Source organism: Paroedura picta, chromosome 1 (genome assembly GCF_049243985.1).
Source record: "Paroedura picta isolate Pp20150507F chromosome 1, Ppicta_v3.0, whole genome shotgun sequence".
NCBI lineage: Eukaryota > Metazoa > Chordata > Lepidosauria > Squamata > Gekkonidae > Paroedura > Paroedura picta.
In genome coordinates, this window is record NC_135369.1 from 70901997 (window position 1) to 70926441 (window position 24445).

Genomic DNA, 24445 nt, shown 5'->3' on the forward strand with positions numbered 1-24445 from the left:
TACATTCAGCATTTTAACATACAAACAGGTGCATTTTAAATCAAAACATGTTTAAAAGCCATAATAATGAACATTTGTGGAAGCAAGCCTATATATGTTTCACAGGTAAGACCAAATTAGAATTCGCAGTATTTTTATAACAGCTTACCATAAGCATACTTTACCCTAAATAACTATAAGGCCAACGCAAAATACTAACAAAACGCACTCCCATTAACACAACCTATTGGGCATTTGATCTTCCAACCTGTGAGATAAGATTTGTTAGCACTTGCAATACCTGACCCAAAAAGTGACAGCATTACAACCTCTATCTTTTAAGTCTTTTAAAATAAAGGTTGCACTATCTCGTATTTTATCAATATTGTGCAATCTTTAAACAACAAATTTCAGGATGATCTCTCCTATGACCCAATACAGGCTGATCAACCAAACCATTATTGACAGGTTTGTGCACAGACCTAAAACCTGTTCTCCTAATGTTTTTTAAAAGCAGAATTCATCTGTTCCTCATCACAGCAAGAAATCTTGAAAGATTATATCGAAAACAAAACTGAACTAAAAAAGAATGCAGTTTAGACATTCTGTTTGAATGAGAAAAAGATTATTCAATTAGTCTATCACATTTTTATCCCACCTTTCTCCCAATGAATTCAAGGCTGTGTAAATGGTTCTCCTAGTCTCTATCTTGCCCTCACAAAAGCCCTGTGAGACCAAGGAAGGTTGAGAGGCTTCTGACTGGGCCAATATTACCCAGTAAACTTCACGGCAGGGCAGAGATGATTCAATTAGCCCATTTTATCCAATTAGCTGAAACAGATGCCTCAACTGATGCACAAGGCTAAATTCCCAATTCTAAAAACAAATCCTATCCTCACAATTATCATGCCTCCTTCTTTCAACACACATTTGTTTGCTATTTGAAGCTGCCCTTGCAAATCATTGGAACAAAACAGGAAGTACTCCTTACTAATCTGACATTCCCTTCCTGCAATCTCACCTTGATTATACATTCGAAGACAATCATTAAAAATAGTCAGCACTGCCCAGAAAAAAATGATCTGCAAAGGTATCAAGTCACTGGTGATTATGAAGTATAAAACATAGGCTTGATTCTGCTCTTCTAATTACAGGCAACCTACTTTTTTGTTGTAGAACTCACCACCTACTGTCAATAGGCATCCTACTGTTAAATAAATCAATATATCCACAAAAGTTGCCCTGTTTTATTACTTCACAGACAACAATATATCTTCCTCTTAAATATTGTTGTTGACTATTTTCAAGCACTAGGTGATGCACGCAGAAAAACTAAACATTGTCCCCAGCCATTGTTCTATAAACTATAATACACACAAGGAAAGTAAATGGGATATTTATAATCTTAAAACTGCCCGCAGGCTAAATAAAGCAGTAAGGGCTGTTGGGGAGGAGTTAGGGCGGGACCTGTCCGGGATAAAAACTCAGAGAGGGCCAATCAGGAGCCGCGAAGCGGCTCCTAAATGGCCCCCTCCGAGTGCCACTCGGGATCCAAGTGGCCAATTTGGAGGCGCGCTAGCGCGCCTCCCTATTGGCCACTTGGCCCGCCCTGGACTCCGTGCCCATACTCCGTCCCCACATGGCTCGCTGCCGGGAAAGGAGCAGGGCCCTGCTCCTTTCCTGGCAGCGAGCCATGGCCCTTCCCTACCGAAAAGCACTCCCCCCGAAGACCAGCCCTGCACCCTCGTCGCCGCCGCCCAGGACCTCCCGTACCCTTCCCAGACCGACGACGGTCGCCCGTCCCACCCAGCCGTCGCCCGCAGACCTACCACACGCTTTACCGCCTGTCCATCGGCTTCACTGCTACCTCCGCGGCCAGGCCCTCACCGCCTCCGAATGCTGCCAACATCGGCCCGCCAACGGCCACGCCGCCGCCGAGCCGCTCCGCTCCCAACCACGCACCTCCGCCGCCACCACACAAGACCGCCCGGAACAAGGTTAGTCTCGCCGCCTCATCGCCGCACCTCCGCACCCCACGATGCCCCAAACATCGCGCCCCCGTGCCGTCCGCTCGGTACTGCCTTCAGAGCTGCCCAGCAGGATGAGCCCTTCTGCAGGCCCATCCACACCACGGCCTGTCCAACCTGCGCGCCTGCCACACCATCACAGGAATGAATCACGCATGCGCATCATTCGGCGCATGCATCACTTCCTCCCCCCCTCCCCCCGCCCACCCCATCACAACATACCACGCATGCACTGCTGCTGAACGTGACTCCTTCCCCCACGCCACCCGACTCGTCCGCGCCGTGCCCCACCCCTCGCTGCCCGCCTCACAGCCGGCCGAGACTCACCGGCCCCATGCCTCCCGGACACTCTAGAGCCCCCAGCCCACAAGACAGGTAGGCCCACTTCGCACAGCCTATGCCTGCCCCGGCACAAGCCTTACCCGAGATGGGCGGGGGGAGCCTTCTGCGGCCCCATGGACACCGCACCCAGAACTGCCAGCACAGAAGCCTTTAGGGCTTGCCCCGGGGGGGGGACATCTAGCACCCCTTTTATTTCAATATAAAATGGGCTTTAGATCTAGTAGTTAATGAATTGCCTGGTCTGGGAAAACAGGGGGGGAAAGTCAAACTAAAAATATATGACTGAAGTTTAAATTTAAAGTTCAAATCTCCATCTCATCCCTAGATTTGCGGGGGGGGGGGGAGCCGACCCTGATGCTTTGTAATGCCAGGTCTATTAACAACGAATCCTCGACCTTGCGGGACTATTTTGCAAGGCATGAGATAGTGTGTGTGACTAAGTCCTGTGTGCAGGTGGGCAAAACTGTTGACCCGAAAGATCTAGCTCCGCTTGGGTTCTTGGTCCTTCATCAGTCTCGGCTCCGTGGGAGGGGAGGGGGTGACAATTCTTGTCCAGGAGGCTTACTCCTAAAATGCTCTCTTGGCGCCATCGATCAGGGAGTAGAATGTCGAGAACTTGGCCATCTGGTTAGTGTACTGTTCGCCCATAGCACCATCAGCTGCAGCCACTGGGTCCTCTCAATATCATCTTGGAGGTCCCATGTCCAGCCTATGCTGAGGCATCTGATCGGCTTCCAGATAAGGTTCAACATCTTGGTTCTTACCTTTAAGGCCATGCACGGCCTGGACCCCACTTATCTGAGGGGCCGCTTGTCTCCTTATACCCCTCGCAGGAATCTTCGCTATTCATGTAGGAATCTGTTGGCTGTCCCTGGTCCCCAGGAGGCACACCTGGCCTTGAGCGGGGCCAGGACCTTTTCAGTCCTGGCCCCAACCTGGTGGAATGAGCTCCCAGAAGAGCTAAGGGCTCTGATGGAGGTGTCAGCATTCCACAGGGCCTGTAAAATAGAGCTCTTCTGCCCGGCATTTGGTTGGGGATGGGCTAGGAAGAGCAGCTCCTTCCCTGTACAGGCCTGCTAAGGCCTGCTGGGACAGACATTGTCTGAAGTTGCCTTCCCCTGGGGGATTGACAGCTGTTGTAAATAGGGGTCTGGGGTGGGAATGAGTTGGGATAGTGTTTGAGATTTTGCTGCCATCTTGGATTGTTTGAGGTTGCATTGTTTTATATGGGGGTTTTAGAGTTCTACGTAAACCGCCATGAGCCGCCTGGGTTTGGGAGTGGCAGTTAATACAAATAAATAAATACATAAAAATAAAATAAATAAAAACTGGTTGGCATTTTCTTTTAGTTTGTTTTCTCCGTGCTAGTGAAGAGATTATCATTAAAAACTAGGAATAAGGAACTCCTTAAATCAGATAGCATAGTTGAGCAGTACTAGAGGGTATGAGAAAAAATGGAGAATATGGGGCTTAGCCTTAGAACTAGCAGAGTCAAGAGAATAAGAAAGTGCCCAAGCTGGAAGCAACTACAGTTAAGTCTTCAAAATAAATATACAGGGAATTTAAAAGGTTATACATCAACAATATAGCTAATTCTCCATGCGGCCAAATTTGTTGATACTGCATAGACCTCATAAAAGTCACAGGTTTGAAGAAAAATCTGAAATCTTTTTTTTTTTTAAAGCAAACCTAGGAGGTTTAAAACCTACCCTCTACATTAGAGAAATAGCACCTGTAACTTTTAGATACAAATGCCATCAGTGATTATTGCTAAGCAACCACAAGAGTATTTGACTAGCCTTCAAGCCTTGATGATGATGTCATCCGTTCAGTTGTGTCCGGCCCTTGGCGATTTTTTAGGAAAGTCTTCAAGCTTTAGATTTCTGTTATTAAAAATCAGAGGAAGGGCTCTTTCCAGGGTTGTTGTGGCATTTGAGGGTGGACTCATTGTGGCCAGGCTTGGTAGCAACCCCTGGGTGACTCACCCAGCGCAATTGCTTGCTGCTGTTCAAGAGCAACCATCCCATGAAAGTCAGTGTTGTGTAGTGATTAGAGTTTCAGACTCTGATCTGGGAAATCCAGATTCAAATCATCACTCTTCCATCAAAGCTTAACCTCGCTCTTGGGATTCTTAGAAAATGTAGGAGAAAAGAATGATGTAAGCTATTTTAGGTCCTCATTGTAGAGAAAAGTAAGATGAAAAGGAGGGGGGAAAGCACAAAAAAAAGAGGCTAAGGAGGCTTTCAAAGAATTTTAAAAAGGGGAAATAGTGGGGAAGAGCTAAATGGAAATCCCCTTGCAAGTCCTTTCAGGTCCCCCATTTGTATAATATTAATAGTTTTATTATGTGTTTTTGACAGAGTGGCATGCAAGGAATGCAGTAGTCACATGGTTCTTTTTGTTGATGGTAATTGTGAATGTTGCTCTCTATAAGCCGCGGAATGAATACAATTGTTTTAAGTGCTGAAAAGCCTTGAAGTGACTGGCATACCTCCTAATGGTGACACAAAGATACAGAAAGAGCTGTCTGAATGGAATGGAACTGATATTTCTGCCGCTGCTATACCAGTGGTGGATTCCTGATTTACCTGCCCAATGGGAACATCATTTGCCCTGGAATGTAAAGTGGCTTAAGCTAAATCATGGGGCTAAACTTCAAAGCTTTTCAAAGAAATATAGACATGTACACACAATACCTCATTCTCTACTTAGAATGGTTCTTTCAATAAAAGAAATGTTAGCAGAGGACAGGGTAAGCAAAAATAAATTCTGTTAATTTCCTCATCCCTGTTACTTACTAACAATATTAGCAAGAATTGTTCCATCTAACAGGAAAATCAATATCTTCTTCTGTAAACTGATTTCACCTTCTTTAGTCAGCTAAAAATGCATTTTATTGATCAGATGCTTTTTAAGCAGAACGGTTTTAATGATAGAATAAGACTGAACACGTGATATTGATATCTGCCAACAAACCAGCATTTTAATCTACTATCAAAGTGCATAGGGATTTTCATTCAAGGATAAACGTCAAATCCTTACCATAATATAAATATACTAGTAAAAAAGCCCATTGTATACCAAATACAATGGGCGCTAGCAGGCGGGCGCAGAGCGAGGGACTGGCGAGGGTAGGGTGAGGAAAGGTGGCTTACCGGGGAGAGGGCTGTAGCGATGGCGGGCGGCTCCTTGGCGGCGTCTTCTGGCCGGCGGCCATGTTTTTTGCCGGCGGCGTCTTCGTTGAGGCCAAGGGTTCCCTTGTGCGGCGGCTTGATGCGGCGAGAGGCGCAAAGCGCCTCTCGCCACATCAAGCCGCTGGGCGGGGAGCCCCCGGCAGCCGCGCTCCGCGCAACTGCCGACGGCTCCCTTGAGCGGCGGCCTGACGTAGTGAGAGGCGCTTCACGCCTCTCACCGCATCAGGCTGCCAGCAAGGAAGCAACTGCGGACCGCACTTCGCGCGGCTCGCAGTTGCTTCCTTGTCAGTAGGGTGGGAATCGGCCGGGCCAATCGGCAGGCACGAAGGTCTGTCCAGAGGTAGGGGCCAATCGGCACCCTTCCTCATCCCGGACAGAGCCCGCCCTAATTCCTCCCACACAGCCCATACGGCTTTATTTAGTCCGCGGCGCCTGCGGCGCCGCAGGCTGTGTTAAGATTTGTTATATTTTTCAATTGCATAATTCACAGAGATAATGGTGACAAAGTTGGTAAGTGTACCTGATCATAAAACTCAGTCTTATTTTCTGAAAGAAGCCAGACATTATACAATATTTCCATTCTATGGCACACAAAAGTATACACGTATATATGTTTTAAGATCCACACCTGCAGCACTGAACATGATAGTAAAATTCTTCATATTTTCATTGAAAACCTTGACCAGCTACAGAGGTTGCATTCCATATGATTCAGATGGTTTGTTGTCAGTATTTTAGGAGTTACCAGGATCTTTGTTCAAAAGGAAAATTGATAGCTGAAGTGGCTAGCAATACAGATAAAAACACTAAAGATAGCAATGTAAAGTGGGGGACCAAAGAGGACTCATACATGAGAGTCTTATTTGCTTATTCTCTCTATCCCTCTTGCTTTTCTTCTTTCCATCTGTGTCTACCCCTCCCCCTTTTCTGTTCCTCTTCTGAATCTGCAGCTTTCTTTTTATACTTTTTAAAACTCTTCCTCTCTCTACTTTACTTTGTATCCCTCCTATCTTTTACTTTTTAAATCTGTTCCTGGCTCCACTTGAGGACTGTCATTCAATCCATGATACAATTCAGAATTAGATACAATTGTACCATTATATCTAATTCTGAATGACATAATGTGGATTTTAAAATTGCCATGACAGGACATTTTCTGAAATACATGTTTGTACAAACCAGGATGAAATTAGCCAATTTACATGAAAATAACAAAAATAAGAGAGGGAGGGAGAGAATGAGAGAGATTCCCCTGAGAACCAGCAGTATGTGACCCTGCATACATACTTCTTTTTTTAAGTTAAGATCTGGTGAGTAATCAACATGAAGTATTTTTAAAAGTATAAGGAACAGTCTACACTTGTTACAAATAAAAGGATATCAAGAAACTAAATATTTCAATGTAAAGAGGTTTGGGGAGTAAGATGAGATAAACAACTAATAGAGACTACAGAACAAAGTTTGAGTCCAGACAGGGTTGTCTTAACAGCATTATGGGCCCCTGTGCAAACCAGTGTACTGGGGCCCCTATGACAACCACTCACAGGAATAAAAAGTAAGTGGTCAATAATATTAAACATATATTTATTTTATTGGTACTTCAACAAAACTGATGTTAAAATATTTAAAACATGCTTTACAGCAGCAACTAATCACAGACAAATCACAGTGTCCATTTGTAACACAACAACATTGCAGCAAATATTATTTTATAGTTTAGTAGTCTAGACCCTTGGTCCCCAACCTTTTTATCACCGGGGACCGGTCAACGTGTGACAATTTTACTGAGGCCTTGGGGGTGGGGTAGTCTTTTGCCGAGGGATGTTGCCGCCACTGGCTGAGCCCCTGCTTTGCTTACTTTCCCACCGGTACCCCTGACTTCCCGCCACCCACTGGGGGATGCTGCCAGCAGCAGCTGCGCAGTGCCACGCCAAGGGGAAGCCCCAGCCATGGTGGTCGCCAGAGAGCACCAAAGGTGAGCCAGCAGCAGAGTGCCAGGGCAGCCCCTGAAGCAGCAGATGAGGAGGAAGAAGAGGAGGAGCCATGGCCCAGTACCGACTGATCCACGGATTGGGAATCAGCTGGTCTAGACTACCGCGTAGTTGTATTTATTTATGACAAATCACTTAACATACATAGATTAGCATGGGGCCCCTATGCTTGTGTGACTCCCAGGGCAAGTGCCCATCGTGCGCATGCGCTAAGACAGCCCTGAGTCCACAGACACATTTATGACCAACAAAGTCTAATTCTGGGTATATACTTTCATGTACATGCACACTTCATCAGATACATGCCTTAAAAGTGCCACTGGATTCAAACTTTGTTTTGTTGTGCTAGGCCAACAGGGCTACCCCCCTAAATCTAACTAAATCTAACTAGAGACTATTACACTGGTTCACTAAAGTGAATAAGTAGGATTATCAGAAGCAAGAAATATACACATTTCTGCCAAATCATGGCCACGAAGGTGGCTAACAATTAAACATTAAACAGAACATCCTAAAACTATCATAAAGTCACTTTAAAACCAATTTATATACATAACACAGACCCAGCAATTAAAAACATACAACAGGAAACAGGGGTTTCATTGGGAGAATGCCAGATGAAACAAAAAAGTATTTACATGTGAACAACAGAGACAGATGAATACCCACGGTAAAATTTTGGAACTACAACCAAGAAGCTAAATAAATGTGGGTCTAAAATACATAACTATAACTAATTATATGGACATATGCTGCCTGTTAATAATATATTCCTTCAGAAATAAGTTCCACTAAATTCAGTGGATTTTACATCCAGGTAGAATTGCTGCCTTTATATACTAATATGCTGTTAAGTTTAACTAAATATCCATATCAGTTTTCACTGTATAATTACTGGAATTTTCTTTAGTTGTCTATATAAATGAGTTCCTTCTGCTTCTATATTTATAATATAATAATGCTAAAGTTATCACACTACTTATTTATATCCTGTCTCTCTAACTATACATAAAACAGCCTACAATAATAGAATCAACACATCAATAAAGCACTAAAGTAAAAACAACAATTTAAGTACATCTGAGGTTTTAACTAGCTTAGATGCTATCTTGAGGTTCAAGCTAGAAATGGGAATGACATACTAAGTGTAAACACATCTGCTAAATTCTAAAGCACCTGTATCAATACAGATATCCACCCAACAACTGATATGTCATAAAGGATCTATAAAGCATGAGCGAGATTCAACAGTTTAGGCATTGTGCCCAGGTTTGGAAACAAAAATACATTTGATACTAAATAACCATTAAAATAACCATTGACATGAAAGTTTATCAATGTATGATGTCAGAACCATGTGTACTCTAAGCAGATTAAATGCTCAAACATTTAAGAATTATATGAAAATGCAAAGCTTTATTAACTATTTCAGGTGTTAACAGTATTAACCCTCTAAACTTGGTGAGGTTACTATGTAACAATTATGTGACTGAGAGTTTTTCTGCAGTGGCAACACCCATAAAGCTCCGCAGAATTTCATTACTTTCACACTACAATCTCCTGATTCAGGAGCAGCGTCGAATGCACTCCCTGTTTGATGCACGTTTTGTGAATCCCAAGAAAACACTTGGGAGGAACAGCCCTGGGAGGAAAATCACAATAACCTAAAGTGGAAGCTCAAAAGTCGCATTGGTTACTGGTGCCCACATAAAAATGATGACATTTGAGATACGAACAATGCTGTGTCTCTGCCCACTTTCCTCCATTACCCACAGTAATTTTTAAAATTTTTGAACAGGATTGGAACATAGTTCCAGGGTAGCACTAGCATGACACACACCACTTCCCCATCTCCCATCCAGCAAGACTGAACAGAACACTATTCAACAATTTCATGAAGGGATAGGGAGCCCTGGTCAGTTTCAGGCAAGGAGGCTATGAATGTTGTTAATTTCATCTAGAAGCATCCAGCAGCTTTCCCCAAGTACCCTCCCACACACCCAAAAAAAGCAAGCTTATTTGTTTTACAATTTAGGAGTGTCCTGAAACTGATGACACAGGATGCTTGCCTGAACTGACACACATAAAACAAAGGTGCAAGCAGGCACCATTTTTCCCAGGCTGCCTTTTAATTTGCATTGCTCCTGAGAGGGCTTGTAGGGAGGAAAGAGTAACACAGCATACGAAAAAAGGGGAATGCTTGGGCATTGTTCCCACTGGAGAAGGAGGAAGGGAAGGGAAGGGAGAGGGAGGTTGGCAATGAGAGCAAGACATGAGACTGACCAACAGGCAAGAGTTGGTGGATGAGGTGAAGGAGGTGGGGACCCGAGGGGAAAATGACCATGTCCTCATAGAATTCCTTCTGAGATGGGGAGGCAAGGAAACTTGTAGCCAGACGCGGATGTTGGATTTTCCCAGGGCAAACTTTAATAAACTCAGAGACATGATGAGTGTCATACCATGGACGAGAATGCTGGAAGGGAAGGGAGCATGTGAAGGGTGGACGCTACTCAAACAAGAGCTATTGCATGCTCAATCAATGACTATCCCAGAAAGACGAAAACACTGCAGGAGCTCTAAGAAGCCTATTTGGATGAACAGAGAACTTCAAGAGGAACTAAGAAAGAAAAGGGAGATGTTCAGGAAATGGAGGGAAGGACAGAGCTCTAAAGAAGAGTACCTACAGGCTACTAGGCACTGTAGGTCAATCATCAGAAAGGCCAAAGCTGAGAGTGAGCTAAGATTGGCAAAGGAAGCCCACTGTAACAAGAAAAGATTTTTCATTTATATGAGGAGCAAACGTAAAGTAAAGGAGGCAATAAGCCCTCTGTTGGGTGCGGATGGACAAACTCTAATGGAGGATGCAGAGAAAGCAGAAAGGCTCAACAACTACACTTCAAGGACCTGACAAGTTAGCAGTACCATAGAGATTGGGGAAGGGCAGAGAGTCACCCACAATAAACTAGCCCTCAGCTGTGATAATTCACACCTAAGATATCTAAAGTAATCAGTTGCATAGGCAAAAAAAAAAAGAACAGGCAATAAATAGCACCTATTTTACATCTGTTTTTTCCCACAGGTCAAAGGGTTTAGGCACATCTAGAGATGGCAGTAGCCAAAGGATAGTGTCTGGGTGGCAGGTTGACATGGACAGAGAGGTTGTCGAGAGGCATTTAGCTGCACTGGATGAGTTCAAATCCCCTGGGCCGGATGAAATGCACCCGAGAGTGCTCAAAGAACTTTCCGGAGAACTTGCACAACCCTTGTCCATCATCTTCGGGACCTCTTTAAGGACTGGAGATATCCCGGAGGACTGGAAGAGAGCAAACGTTATTCCAATCTTCAAAAAAGGGAGGAAGGATGACCCGGGAAACTACAGACCAGTGAGTCTGACCTCTGTTGTGGGTAAGACAATGGAGCAGATATTAAAGGGAGCGATCTGCAACCACTGGAGGACAATTTGGTGATCCAAGGAAGTAAGCATGGATTTGTCTCCAACAGGTCCTGTTAGACCAACCTGGTTTCCTTTTTTGACCAAGGTTTGCTGGATCGTGGAAATTCGGTTGATGTCGTTTACTTGGATTTTAGGCCCATCAAAACCCTAAAATCCTTTGGGAATATAAAAATTAGAAAATGGCTGCTGCTTGAACTTGGCTTATATACACTCTTTTCACTGATGCATGGAAAAAGTCCTGTAAATCCTATGTTCTAATCCAGGGGTGAACAAATTCTGGCCCTCCAGCTGTCCATGGACTACAATTCCCATAACCAAAAAAATTGCATTTTTGACCAAGTAACAGGTTTGCTGGAACGTGGAAATTCGGTTGATGTCATTTACTTGGATATTAGTAAAGCTTTTGATAGGTTCCCCATGATGTTCTGATGGATAAATTGAAGGACTGCAATCTGGATTTTCAGATAGTTAGGTGGATAGGGAATTGGTTAGAGAACCGCACTCAAAGAGTTGTTGTCAATGGTGTTTCATCAGACTGGAGGGAGGTGAGTAGCGGGGTACCTCAGGGCTCGGTGCTCGTCCCAGTACTTTTTAACATATTTATTAATGATCTAGATTAGGGGGTGGAGGGACTACACATCAAGTTTGAAGATGACACCAAATTGGGAGGACTGGCAAATACTCCGGAAGATAGAGACAGAGTTCAACGAGATCTGAACACAATGGAAAAATGGGCAAATGAGAACAAGATGCAATTTAATAAAGATAAGTGTAAAGTTATGCATCTGGGTCAGAAAAATGAAAAGCATACCTACTGGATGGGGGATACGCTTCTAGATAACGCTGTGTGTGAACGAGACCTTGGGGTACTTGTGGATTGTAAACTAAACATGAGCAGGCAGTGTGATGCAGCGGTAAAAAAGGTGAATGCCATTTTGGGCTGTATCAACAAGGGCATCACATCAAAATCAAAAGATGTCAGTCCCATTGTATACGGCACTGGTCAGACCGCACCTGGAGTACTGTGTGCAGTTCTGGAGGCCTCACTTCAAGAAGGATGTAGATAAAACTGAAAGGGTACACAGAAGAGCAACGAGGATGATCTGGGGCTAAGGGACCAGACCCTATGAAGATAGGTTAAGGGACTTGGGAATGTTCAGCCTGGAGAAAAGGAGGTTGAGAGGGGACATGATAGCCCTCTTTAAGTATTTGAAAGATTGTCATTTGGAGGAGGGCAGGATGCTGTTCCCATTGGCTGCAGAGGAAAGGACACGCAGTAATGGGTTTAAACTACAAATACAACGATATAGGCTAGATATTAGGAAAAGATTTTTCACAGTCAGAGTAGTTCAACAGTGGAATAGGCTGCCTAAGGAGGTGATGAGCTCCCCCTCACTGGCAGTCTTCAAGCAAAGGTTGGATATGCACTTCTCTTGGGATGCTTTAGGATGCTTTGGGCTGAGGATAGAGAATTAACAAGATGGATGAAGTCCACAAACACCCCCTCACTCCCCTCTTGCATTGCCTGAGCCAGTATGAAGAATTATTTTGTATATGCTGCTTTTCTCTACCAGAAGTCTCAAAGCAGCTTACAATTGCCTTCCCTTTCCTCTCTCCACAACAGACACCCTGTGAAGTAGGCTGATAGAGCCCTGATATTACTGATTGTTCAGAACAGCTCTATTAGTGCTGTAACAAGCCCAAAACCCAGGTGGCAACATTTGGGGGAGCGACAAATCAAACCTGGCACCGCCCTACACCAAGCTGGCCAAACTAATGTGTAGAATCCAAAAATAACAAACTAAGGTGTAGAATCAAAGCTTAATTGAAAACTGTAAAATTTTATATGCATTTATGAGTATTTTTCCTTAAGTGCTACAATTTAAGAGCAAATGGCAACTGCAACGAAGCTTGATGCCATTAAGAACTCCTGAAAGACAGAACAGAGTAATCATGTACCCCACCTTGACATAAAATTGTACTTAGTTTCTCAATACATTAGAAGTCCTGATGAAGTTCCTTCCTACATTTGCGGCTCAAGTACAACAAGTACTTAACTTCAAATGGAGACAAGCTTCCCAGGTACTGAAGTGTTAGGTGGCTTGGATGGTTAAAAAAAGAGGGGGAGGGGGGAAGAGAAGGGGGGAAGAAAAACACTCCCCTCCATCCAATTTATCTGTCTTCCTGACAAAGAACAAATGATAGCAACAGAGGCAATAAGGGGAAGGAAAATTCTTACACAACCTCCCAGTTCTTTTTCTGTAACTCTTTCTTCCCCATCACAATGGCTGAGACAGAGTATCAACAGTGTCTGGTACATTCTGGCAATGTGGTTCAAGAGGATTGCTCAAATAAAACAAGCTTATTGAGCAGAAATGACCCCAAATGTACAGTAGAGTACTGTTGTCATTAATTATTTACTATTTTTAGAGGGAAAATACTAGAAACATATTGGAAATTTTAAGGAAGCTGACTTTTTAAATATGTCAAAAATGTATCCTCCCAACAAACTTCTGTGTTTGAAATAATCTGCCTGCTGAATATTCCAAGTTCTATCTTATTGTATGTGTGTCTGGTGAAGTGGCAAGCAGTAGTCATGATAGTAATGACAAATGTGGCTTTCCATGAGCTACAGAGTGAATACCACTGAACCAAACAATGCATGCGTAAAGTGCTGTACAGCTGCAGCCAACTTATGGTGACCCCTTAGGGCTTCCAGGGCAACAGAGGTTCAGAAGGTGGTTTGCCATTACCTGCCTCTGCATAACAACCCTCCCTATCTAAGTACTAACTAGGACCATTCCTGCTTAGCTTCTGAAAATTGATGATAGCGGGTTAACCTGGGCCATCCAGAGCAGGGCAAACTAAACAAAATCAAAATTAAATTTAGTCATTCTACAATGACAGCTCCTCATCTACAGTGGTAGGTAACTAATTGTAATGAGGTACCTAACAAGTGTAAAAGGGATTCCAGAGTAAATCTTTTTGTAATCGTAAGTACCTGACACTCCTCTTCATCCAACCTTTTGGGATAAATGAAAGTTCTCAGTTTGAATTATTCAGGAAATTAAGAGACAAGGTCATTCTTGATATTAAAATTCAAGAAACATACAGTTCTTCAAATATAAAAGGAATCAAATATAAAAGGAAGAGGTTTTCCTAATGGGCATTAAAGCATGCTAACTTTAAAAGTACTTCATTTACTGAGCCATTTTTAGAGGAAGGAGATTTTCCAAGTCAGCCTTCTAAAACCAGAAGAACAGCAATCAAACATACTCTGATAATAAGAATCCAGATTTCTCAGTGGCAAGAATTCAATGTCATTTGGGGTAAAGCAGGTTAGGAAACAAACGAGGCCATTAGCAGAATGTTTTAAGTTCAGAAAGAGGTTAAAAAAATGTAGCAAAATAAAAAATCCAGCTATTTCTCAACACGTAGGACAACTCAAAGAAGTTCATTCTATACCAAGGGTGACCAAACTGGCTCTCCAGATATCCATGTACTGAGTCCCTGCCAGTAACTGTAGTCCATGGACATCTGGAGAGACATCTGAACCCACAGGGATTTTTAAATTATTTTCTTTTTGTAAATAGTCATAGCAGGCTATAGATCTCGTTTTCAATATACTTCTGGAACTGCTGCTTCCAAAGTCCCAAACTTTGAGAGGAAAATCCTGAGAGGTCTCAGGGTACACGGCAAAGTGTGCAGCATGGTTGCTGACCCCTTTAAACAAGACTTGCCAACAAGAGTAGTCTTACTGGGTAGGTCAAAGGACCCATCCAATTCAACAACTCACCTACGGTTAATGCTTAAATAGATGCCTCTGGAAGATCCACAAGCAGAGCTTGATGGTGATAACTGATTTGCTATCAATGCACAATTTATACTTTTAACGATCACACTTCTGCCAAAAGATGGCCTCCCAAGCAGTGCACAGACAAATAAGAACATCCATTAACTATCAAAGGAGTTGTCAGTGGTATATTGTTTCTAGAAACAGGTGTTCCATTTACATGGCCTATCCTCCATGCACTCCAACCATATTTCCCTAATGACAATAGAGTTGGAATACTAGGCAGCAGACAGCTCAAATATTAAGTTCTGCAGAAAGCTACAAATGCTCTCACTGGGGGCTTGCTTAAAATATTCATTATCACATGCTTTATTGTAAACTGAAAATTACCTTTGTTTAAATTCAGTGTATCATTTCTCAGTAAGGGCAACTTGCTCCTAATCCTACAGCAATTGGGGCAGACCTCACAAAGTCTCCTCTCCTGATCTTCTGTTATAATAACATCAAGACCTCCTAACATCAAGACCTGACCTGCTGTCTACAGCAGTGGTCCCCAACCTTTTTATCACCGGGGACTGGTCAATGCTTGACAATTTTACTGAGGCCTGGGGGGGGGGGGGAGTAATCTTTTGCCAAGGGATGTTGCTGCCGCCTGAGCCCCTGCTCCACTTGCTTTCTCGACGGTGTCCCTGTCTTCCCGCCGCCCGCTAGGGGTGCTGCTAGCAGCAGCTGCACAGTGCCTCACCAAGGGGGGACCCCAGGCAGGGCGGCCGCTGGACAGCACCAAAGGTGAACCAGCAGCAGAGTGGCAGGACAGCCCCCGATGCAGCAGCCAGGGAGGAGGACGAGGAGCCGCGGCCCGGTACCAGTCCCCGGACTGGGGGTTGGGGACCACTGGTCTACAGTACAACTACCTTTAAAAACTGAGTTTTTAAATATATGCCACTGCTTAATCTCTCAGTCTATCCCCTCTCCCTTGCACCTCCCTCCCACTTTCAAACTGCAGACTGGCTCTGGTATTCAGGACAAAAGCCAAAATGAAATGCAACATTCTCAGTTATGGAAACCTTGCCTATTGTTAGAAGTGAAAATAATTCACTACATGTTTTTGAAAAAGTTAAGTTTCATTACTTCATGGCTAGTTAGGTCCATAGACAAATGTATTAAGTGTCAAACCTAATGATGATTAAAGTAATTAAAACAAAAATAAATGAATGCTTTGATGATATTTTCTGACTGGTCAAATAGCTAGCCCTAATTGCTACAAAACAAAATGTTGTCCATATGCATAAGAAAAGCACACAAATTAATGTTTTATTTTTACAGTTCCTTAAACCTGTAACTAGTAGACAATAGGCCACTTAGGTGTGGCCCAATTTACAATAATGTGTAAATTAGATTAAAATTACACCAGATGCAGGCTTGCTTCATTATATTTACTTTGTTCATATTCCACCCGAAGTGGTTTACATCATTCTCACAGCTCTGTGAGGCAGGTTAAGCTAAAAGTGTGACTGGGCCAAGGTCACCCAGCAAGCTTTGATGGCAGTGGGGATTTGAACCTGGTCTTCCAAATCCTAGTCTGGCAGTCTAAACCACTCTAGTACACTAGTTGTTGACACCTTCAACATATCTTTGGGTTCTGGACACAGATTTTTACTACAACAGGAAATATTACTGGATATACATTTTCTCAAAGTTCTTATTTTGAGATATTTAAAATATATGTTATGATTATGAATAATTTGTCGAGGAGAGAATATAGAAAAAGAAGTCAGAAGACTCATCTACTGACAGAATTACTTTTCAAAAATGTTGCAGCTTCTAATAAATTGGCCCATAATAAAATAATAGAAAGATTCATTAACAATATTGTGTAAAATATGTAAAATGTTTTGTAATCTTCTGATGCTTTATTGAAAGTTGTTTTGATGTTATAGTCTGTATAATATTCCATGTAAGAAATGGGCGGTATAGAAATCTCGATGGATGGATGGATGGATGGATGGATGGATGGATGGATGGATGGATGGATGGATAGATAAAATAAAAATCATGTGAACTACAATGTTCAATCTATGAATTCTCTTTAACACCTAAAAAATGACATATCTACAGAACCCAATTTTTACCATAAATTAAGACAGGGTCCATAAATGCAGTGCCCATCATAGAAGAGTGCCTTTTTTATTCTGAAAAACACTCCTACCCTTCCCTGGAACAAAGGATAGAGCTTTCACTGATACCATGAGAATTCTTGAAATTTTGAAAGTACAAAAACATCTTATTACTACTGAATCATCAATGAGGCTCAGCATGACAAATCATGGAGAAAGGCAGGAGTTTGCTCTTATAGCTGCACTAGACTTCAGAAGCCTTACAAAGCTCACAATAACATCACTTTCAAGACTATATTTCTCCCACATAAGGAAGGGGGACACATACACAAATGCTGGTTAGCCTACCAAAATCAGCAACTGTGTATGCCAGAGCTAAGGATTTTATAAAATATTGTCAAAATAAGCTCCTGGAAAAACAATTTGCTGCTTCTTTATCAAGCAACTGGAAAAGGGCCCTTAACAAAATAGATTGTCTATGTAATTGAATTAACAACATAGCTGGATAGGTGACATAAGGGTCAAGACCAATGGTTAGATTTGGGTCCTGACAATGTTGTTTGATATACTTTGACTGTCCCCAAAAACGAGATTTAGGGCATGCTGACTTGCTTCTCAGAGCCATGTCTCAAGTGGAAACAGTGCAACAAGTTCAGGAAACAGTTGTGTCAAATTCCACATCCCAGCAACAGTTCTCCGTAACATTCCTCCAGGCTATCCAATGGCCATTTTATGCCTGAGTGGCAGCCAGCTGCAAGGTGCAGCACCAGCAGCAGCCATGAGTCACCATGCAAAACAGAAGGACCACTGTTCTTTTACCTCTCATTTTCTGTAATATCATCATTTTAGTAATGCTTCAGTTATCACAAAGGCTACATCCTTGCTAAAAAATAAAAAGTGAGCTTCCCTAGTACCTATAAGAACTGGCCATGTTTTTAATGCTGATTTAAGTTATTCTGAAGCCATACCAACCTACCTCATTTTTATAGATCACATTTTAGCAATTCTAAGAACAGATGCAATCAAAACATATCCTAAATAGAGATTTATGTATAAAGAGCAAGAGTAAATATTTTCACATGCAAGACTTATTTACTTTTGTGCGTGACTTCAGGCATTTCCCTTACAATGCTACTATGTTACCATAACCTTTGGCAAGTACTGGTCCTCCCAAGCATTCAGTTGCATCATCAAATTCAGCAACAGCCTTTTCATATCCAAGATAAAGAAAACTTTCTTCATGAAGCAAAAACTGAATTCAGGAAATTAAATCAAAGCACACTGTGTTTCTAATCTCTCTGAAAAAGAACTGCAAAAAGTCCTCAGGACAAAAAAAATAAATAAATAAAATTGAATGCAAGTATAAGAACCTCCCAGAACAATGCTTTTTTTGACAGCTTCAACAGATTTCCTATTTTCCAAATGCAAGTATGAGTACACTTTACAAAATATCCTGTATGTGGAACTTCAGTGTAAGAAAAGTGTCCATTGAAAAGGCACACTTCCCACTAACACACCAAAGTGAAGAATCACAGAAAAAAAATTAAGTTACAAGTGTGATCAATTATCTCAAATATGTATTGACTAGTAAGCAAGCCCGCTGCAGGGAAATGCAGCGGGCGCTAGGACTCACCGGCAGCGGGCTGGTCGGCGGCAGCGTCGGTGGCGTCGGTGGCGGCAGCGGCAGCAGGCTTTTTTAGGCAGCAGGCAGGCAGGCTCTCTCGGGCGGCGGTCTGACGCGTTGAGAGGCGCTTCGCGCCTCTCACCGCATCAGACCGCCAGGGAGGGAACCCCCGGCAGCCGCGCTTCGCGCAACTGCCGGGGGTTCCCTCGGGCAGCGGGCTGACGCGGTGAGAGGCGCGAAGCGCCTCTTGCTGCGTCAGTCCGCCAGGCAGGGACTGGGGGCGGCGGCCTGACGCGGCAAGAGGCGCAAAGCGCCTCTCGCCGCGTCAGGCCGGGAGCTACTGCGAGCCGTGCTGCGCGCGGCTCGCAGTTGCTCAGGCTGGGAATCAGAGGGACCAATCGGCAGGCGCTTTGCGCCTGCCGATTGGTCCCTCCGATTGTCTGTCGTGAGGAAGGGTCCAACCCGGACCCTTCCTCATCACAGACAAAGCCCACCTCAAGGGGGCTTAACGAATTATTTAGTCTGTGGCGCCCGTGGCACCACGGGCTGTTTAAAGATTAAAGATGGTGTAAAAAAAAAAAGTATTTTCTTGTATTGATCAGAGAATGATCAACATCACTTTTGTTATGTCTCATCCTACTTCAGAAAAGTAGCCAGTCTCAAAAACTCCAGCAGCTGGGCCATGTGGCACAGGAAAAGCATACTTATGTAGCTGGATCCATATCATTCTGGGGCTTGACTAGGCTTCACCAGCCCCTAAGTAAATGCCAAGGGAGCTTGTTCATGGCTTTAAATCCATAGAAAAACACATGTAAACAAGTCAGCTATCCTTTTTCAAGCCTCAGAAAGTTCAACGATTAAGAATGTCAGCTCTCGCTGCATAAATGAACCCTCATACACTTTTGTTTCCTTCCCTGGAGTTATTTTTCACTAGCTATACTTGTTTAACACAACTAACTCTGAAAATTCTCAGAAAACTATGAAAACAGCAGATGTGTAGGCACCTGATGTCTGACTGTCAACATGTCTCACTTCAGTGAAAAGAGGATTCAGGTGGGTGGCAATGTAGGTTTGAAGCAACAGGACTAAGTTTAAGTCCAGTGGCTCCTTTAAAACCAATAAAGCTTCATTCTGGTCATCTGAAGAAGTGTGCATGCACATGAAAGCTTATAACCAGAATGAAACTTTGTAGGTTTTAAAGGTACCACTGGACTCAAACTATCCAATAGCCTAGGCAAGCCCTATCCCCCTAGATCAGGGGTAGTCAAACTGCGGCCCTCCAGATGTCCATGGACTACAATTCCCATGAGCTCATGAGAATTGTAGTCCATGGACATCTGGAGGGCTGCAGTTTGACTACCCCTGCCCTAGATCCTGGAAGCTAATCAGGGTCTGCCCCGGCTAGCACTTTGTACTTCTGGTACCAAAAAATACCAGGGTTGTAATGCAGGAGCAGGCAATAGCACCCATCTCTCAATGTCTTTTAGGATCTCCCATATGTATTATTATAAGGTAAAGCTAAAAGTATGCCCTGTGCAAGCACAGAGTCATGTCTGACCCTTGGGGTGATGCCCTCTAGCGTTTTCTTGGCAGACTCAATACAGGGTGCTTTGCCATTCCCTTTCCCAGTCATTACCGTTTTACCCCCCAGCAAGCTGGGTCCTCATTTTACCGACCTCGGAAGGATGGAAGGCTGAGTCAAACTTGAGCCGGCTGCTGGGATCAAACTCCCAGCCTCATGGTCAGAGCTTCAGACAGCATGCCGGCTGCCTTACCATCCTGCGCCACAAGAGGCTCGTTGTATTATTATACACAAGACATAAATGGACTCAAACTGTGTTCTTCAGATAAAGGTAACATTCAATTAGGAAAAGAGGCAAATGACTGGCAATTTAGACAATAACCTGAATATAAGTTGGCACAGATACCACTGGACGGTTGATATGGGGTAAACCTCAAGCTGGGTCTCTCTCTGTGTGATCGATTAGCTGTTTTCGGCAGCACCTCATGTCATTTTGAATTGGCCACCAGTATCTAACCGACAACATGTGGGCTGTTAATTTGGTCCCTTTGAGCAGGGGCCTGTTGTCCCTATGAAGTTCATCTTTTCATACAGAGGTGTCTGACTGGAAAGGGCTGTTTGCCACTCCTATATTATTTATACTGTTACATTGTTATACGGTTATTATTGTAAAGTTATTCACATGTTTATAGATTGTTTTATGTACTGTTGTTGTTCTTATGTAAACTGCCCTGAGCCCCCGGGGAGGGCGGTATATAAATATAATAAATAAATACATAAATACATAAATACATAAATAAATGAATAAGCAAACAAAACCTTGATAAGGAATGTAAAGCATTAAAAGACCCCCCAAAAATTAATTAATGCCTGATTTAGTTTTCTTTATTAAGGAGGTAGGATTGACTAGATTACCACTCTGAATCATTTGAAGTCCTAGAAATCTAGTAAATTAGACTAAGAAAAAAATTGCTATCTAGATTTTGAAAGTTTGTTCTTACAAATTTGTGAGACAGTCATTTAAACTGGAAAATATAAACTGAACAAACTGTGTGCTTTCTTTATTGTAATCAGACAATTTCCTAACATAGTCTTGTAAAAGAAAACCAAAAAGAATGCTTATTCAAGAATGCAATCCAAGATCTACTTAAATATCCCTACTCCAGCAGCACACTTCCTTGTACAAACCTTAAATACTTGGTGACAATCCAAAATGAATTATACTTATTATTAGTAGGAATCACCCAGCAGAGTTCCACAAGGGTATCATCACTCAATGATGCTATTAATAACTAGATGCAGGGCCAAAGAAATATAGCTGTGATGCAACCAAGTTATAAGCATACAAGGAAAAGTACCTATACAATTAGAGGTTTCTTTGATATTTCCACTGCTGAACAGGCAGAAAGTACTGCCCAGTATAACACATCACTTGTCTTTGGCACTACTGCACGTAAAAAGTCAAAGATATATGTCAGTATCAATTGTCTCTGGCACACATCTATATTATACAAGTTTTCTGGAGTGAACCTATAGATATTAGCAATGAAAATAGCATAAAATTCAGAAATGACAAGAATTTTCAGATAATCCATCCCATTATATTACCCTTACAATAACCCTGCAAGGTAGATGAGGCTGAATATGACTGGCCCAAATCTTCACAGCAGGAATGTCAACCTAGGTGTCTCCAGATATAGTCTGATACTCTGACTACTACATTACACTAGGTCTCTTGTCCAAGTGGAACTGAAGAGAACAACATACATTGAGAAATGACCAGCACTGGTCTCTTGCAAATACAAAACAGAAAACACCTTCTCAGTCCATCATGCTACTTCAGGCTTTCCAACAAGAACATTGTTATGGACTGTACTTTGTTAATTATCACTACTAACATCAAGTTACATATGAGCAAAAATACTGCATTACAAATGGAAGAAATTTTCCACCCGGAAAACATACCTAGTTTAACTTCTGCTTAACAACTGCTTTAACTTGAAACAAACAAATGTCATTTTGTCTTTTTACTCTGTGAGCTGATACCTTCCTCTTGTGTGTAGCCAGTCTGGGATGTTAAAGGAGGTGAACTGAAAAAGGTAAAATTGAAGCAAAAGGCACAGGAACCAAGATCTTTGAGAAGAAAATTAGGAAGCTAGGAACAAAAGGTACAAAAAATATGAAGACTATCCTCCAAAATACCCAAGTGAAAAAATGAAGCATAACTGACTAAGCAAAAAAATAGTTTAAAAGGACAATGTAGTTTTAAGGGGTGAGTAGTCATAAGTGCCTCTTGTGGCGCAGAGTGGTAAGGCAGCCGTCTGAAAGCTTTGCCCATGAGGCTGGGAGTTCAATCCCAGCAGCCGGCTCAAGGTTGACTCAGCCTTCCATCCTTCCGAGGTCGGTAAAATGAGTACCCAGCTTGCTGGGGGGTAAACGGTAATGACTGGGGAAGGCACTGGCAAACCACCCCGTATTGAGTCTGCCATGAAAACGCTGGAGGGCGTCACCCCAAGGGTCAGACATGACTCGGTGCTTGCACAGGGGATACCTTTACCTTTACCTTTAGTCATAAGTGTCTGTCATGTGAGTAGGGCCATCATCAAATGATTGCCAATGAGAAAAAACTCAAACTCTTTGCAGTTTGAGGATTTTCTCTGTGTGTCTGCAAGCAAGATAACTAAATCCAGAGACATGAATTTGCACATATAGCCAAGTTACGGGCACATGGCCATGATCAATCAGCTAGCAGAATGTGACCCTGAGGTTCCATTTCCTCCTTGTAACATTCAAGAGCAGGGGTAGTCAAACTGCGGAATTGTAATCCATGGACATCTGGAGGGCCACAGTTTGACTACCCCTGTTCAAGAGTCTCTGGATTTCCCCCCAAGAGTTAAGCAGCAAGTGGCACAAAGAAATACACTGACAGGTACCATGGTGCCCCACAGAACTGCTGGTGTATCAGTTCACAGCCTAAATGATAGAATCTTCTTTGTTTAAAGACTTGTCAATACAACTCAAACCTAGTAAGGTTTGACAACCTTTGAGACCCTACCTTAAACCATGATCTGTTGAAATTGACTGGCCATAGAAAAAGCTAATTTGTTTACTGTTTAAGGTTCTTGACTTACCACACAACAGTCCTAAACTGGCCCCCCCTTGAAAGCTGAGTGATATAAAAGATACTGCCACTCCCTCATATTAAAACACACACAAAAAAGCTCACTATCCTGTCAAAACACAGCTATATTATTTATGGGAGATCAACAAGTACAGATCAAAGGAAAATGTCTGTCAAAGCATAAGAGCTTTCCTGCAAAAATAATTGTTATTTATCACAGGTGACCAGGCTGGATGACTTTTTATAGAAACAAGGTACTCTGCCCAAGCATAAGTCTGACCTGAAGATCTATCAACATGTTATAGGTCAAATAGATTATACAAATTATTGTTATTACCTTTTAAAAATTAGATTACGCTTAGTAAATACTATCTGAAGGAACATTTTGTACTTGCAATGTATTTCACAGTTTTTTCTAGCTATACTTTATATAGGATCTGACCACTTCAGTCCAACAATACAATGATGGCTTTATTAAGATTTATTAAGGTTCAAGTGAGTAACCATGTTCCAAAGAAGCAGAACAAAGTTGGAGTCCAATGCCACTTTTAAGATCAACCAAGTTTTATTCAAAGTATAAGTTTTGTTTGCTGAAGTGTGCTGTGCACACAAAAGCTTACCCTATGAATAAAACTTAGTTGGTCTTAAAGGTGGTGATGGACTCAAACTTAGTTATATTTAGGACACTATATCTGCCTTCCTCTTTACGGCCTTGGAAGGGTTTCCTGAATGGGTGGGAGTTAATTAATTTTAATATATATATTTAATTTGTTAAGCATATATCAGTTGATATGACCATATACAGTCATGTCAATCTGTACTTCCCTGCCCCCCATGGGCGTGTACTCAGCTACGCTTTCCAACCATATTCTGCATGACTGCGCCACTTCTGGGGTATCTCAAAGCCTGAAGAATGCTTCAGGAGTTGGTCAACAGTAAAAAGAAGTTGAGAAAGGCTGCTCTAAGGGGTTCAGACTAGTAAGTTTGATGGCTAGGTAGAGATTTGAAACTGGGTCTCCCAAATGCTATTTCCATTGACCCGCTACACACCAAGCTGGCATAAAACAAAATGTGTTGAGCTTCTTGCCCAATATTTTTCCTTCTCAAAGTCTCTCTTGCTGGATGCCTCACAAACCTCTGCTAGAAACCTAAATTCTATGCCACTAATTCAAGAGGATTGTGTTAGCTTCTCCTTTTACTTTTGCATAGGCCTAAGAAAAACATATAGGCCTTTAAATACGAATTCGTCATCACTCCTTATAGTTCACAACAGGTAAGATT

General features: G+C 42.6%; 1 protein-coding gene across 2 annotated transcripts in view; it reads right to left on the reverse strand.

Annotated features, from left to right (window-relative positions):
• ZFAND3 (zinc finger AN1-type containing 3) overlaps window positions 1-24445 on the reverse strand; it is a 215353-nt gene that overhangs the window by 189734 nt on the left and 1174 nt on the right. The gene's annotated exons all lie outside the window — the stretch shown is intronic.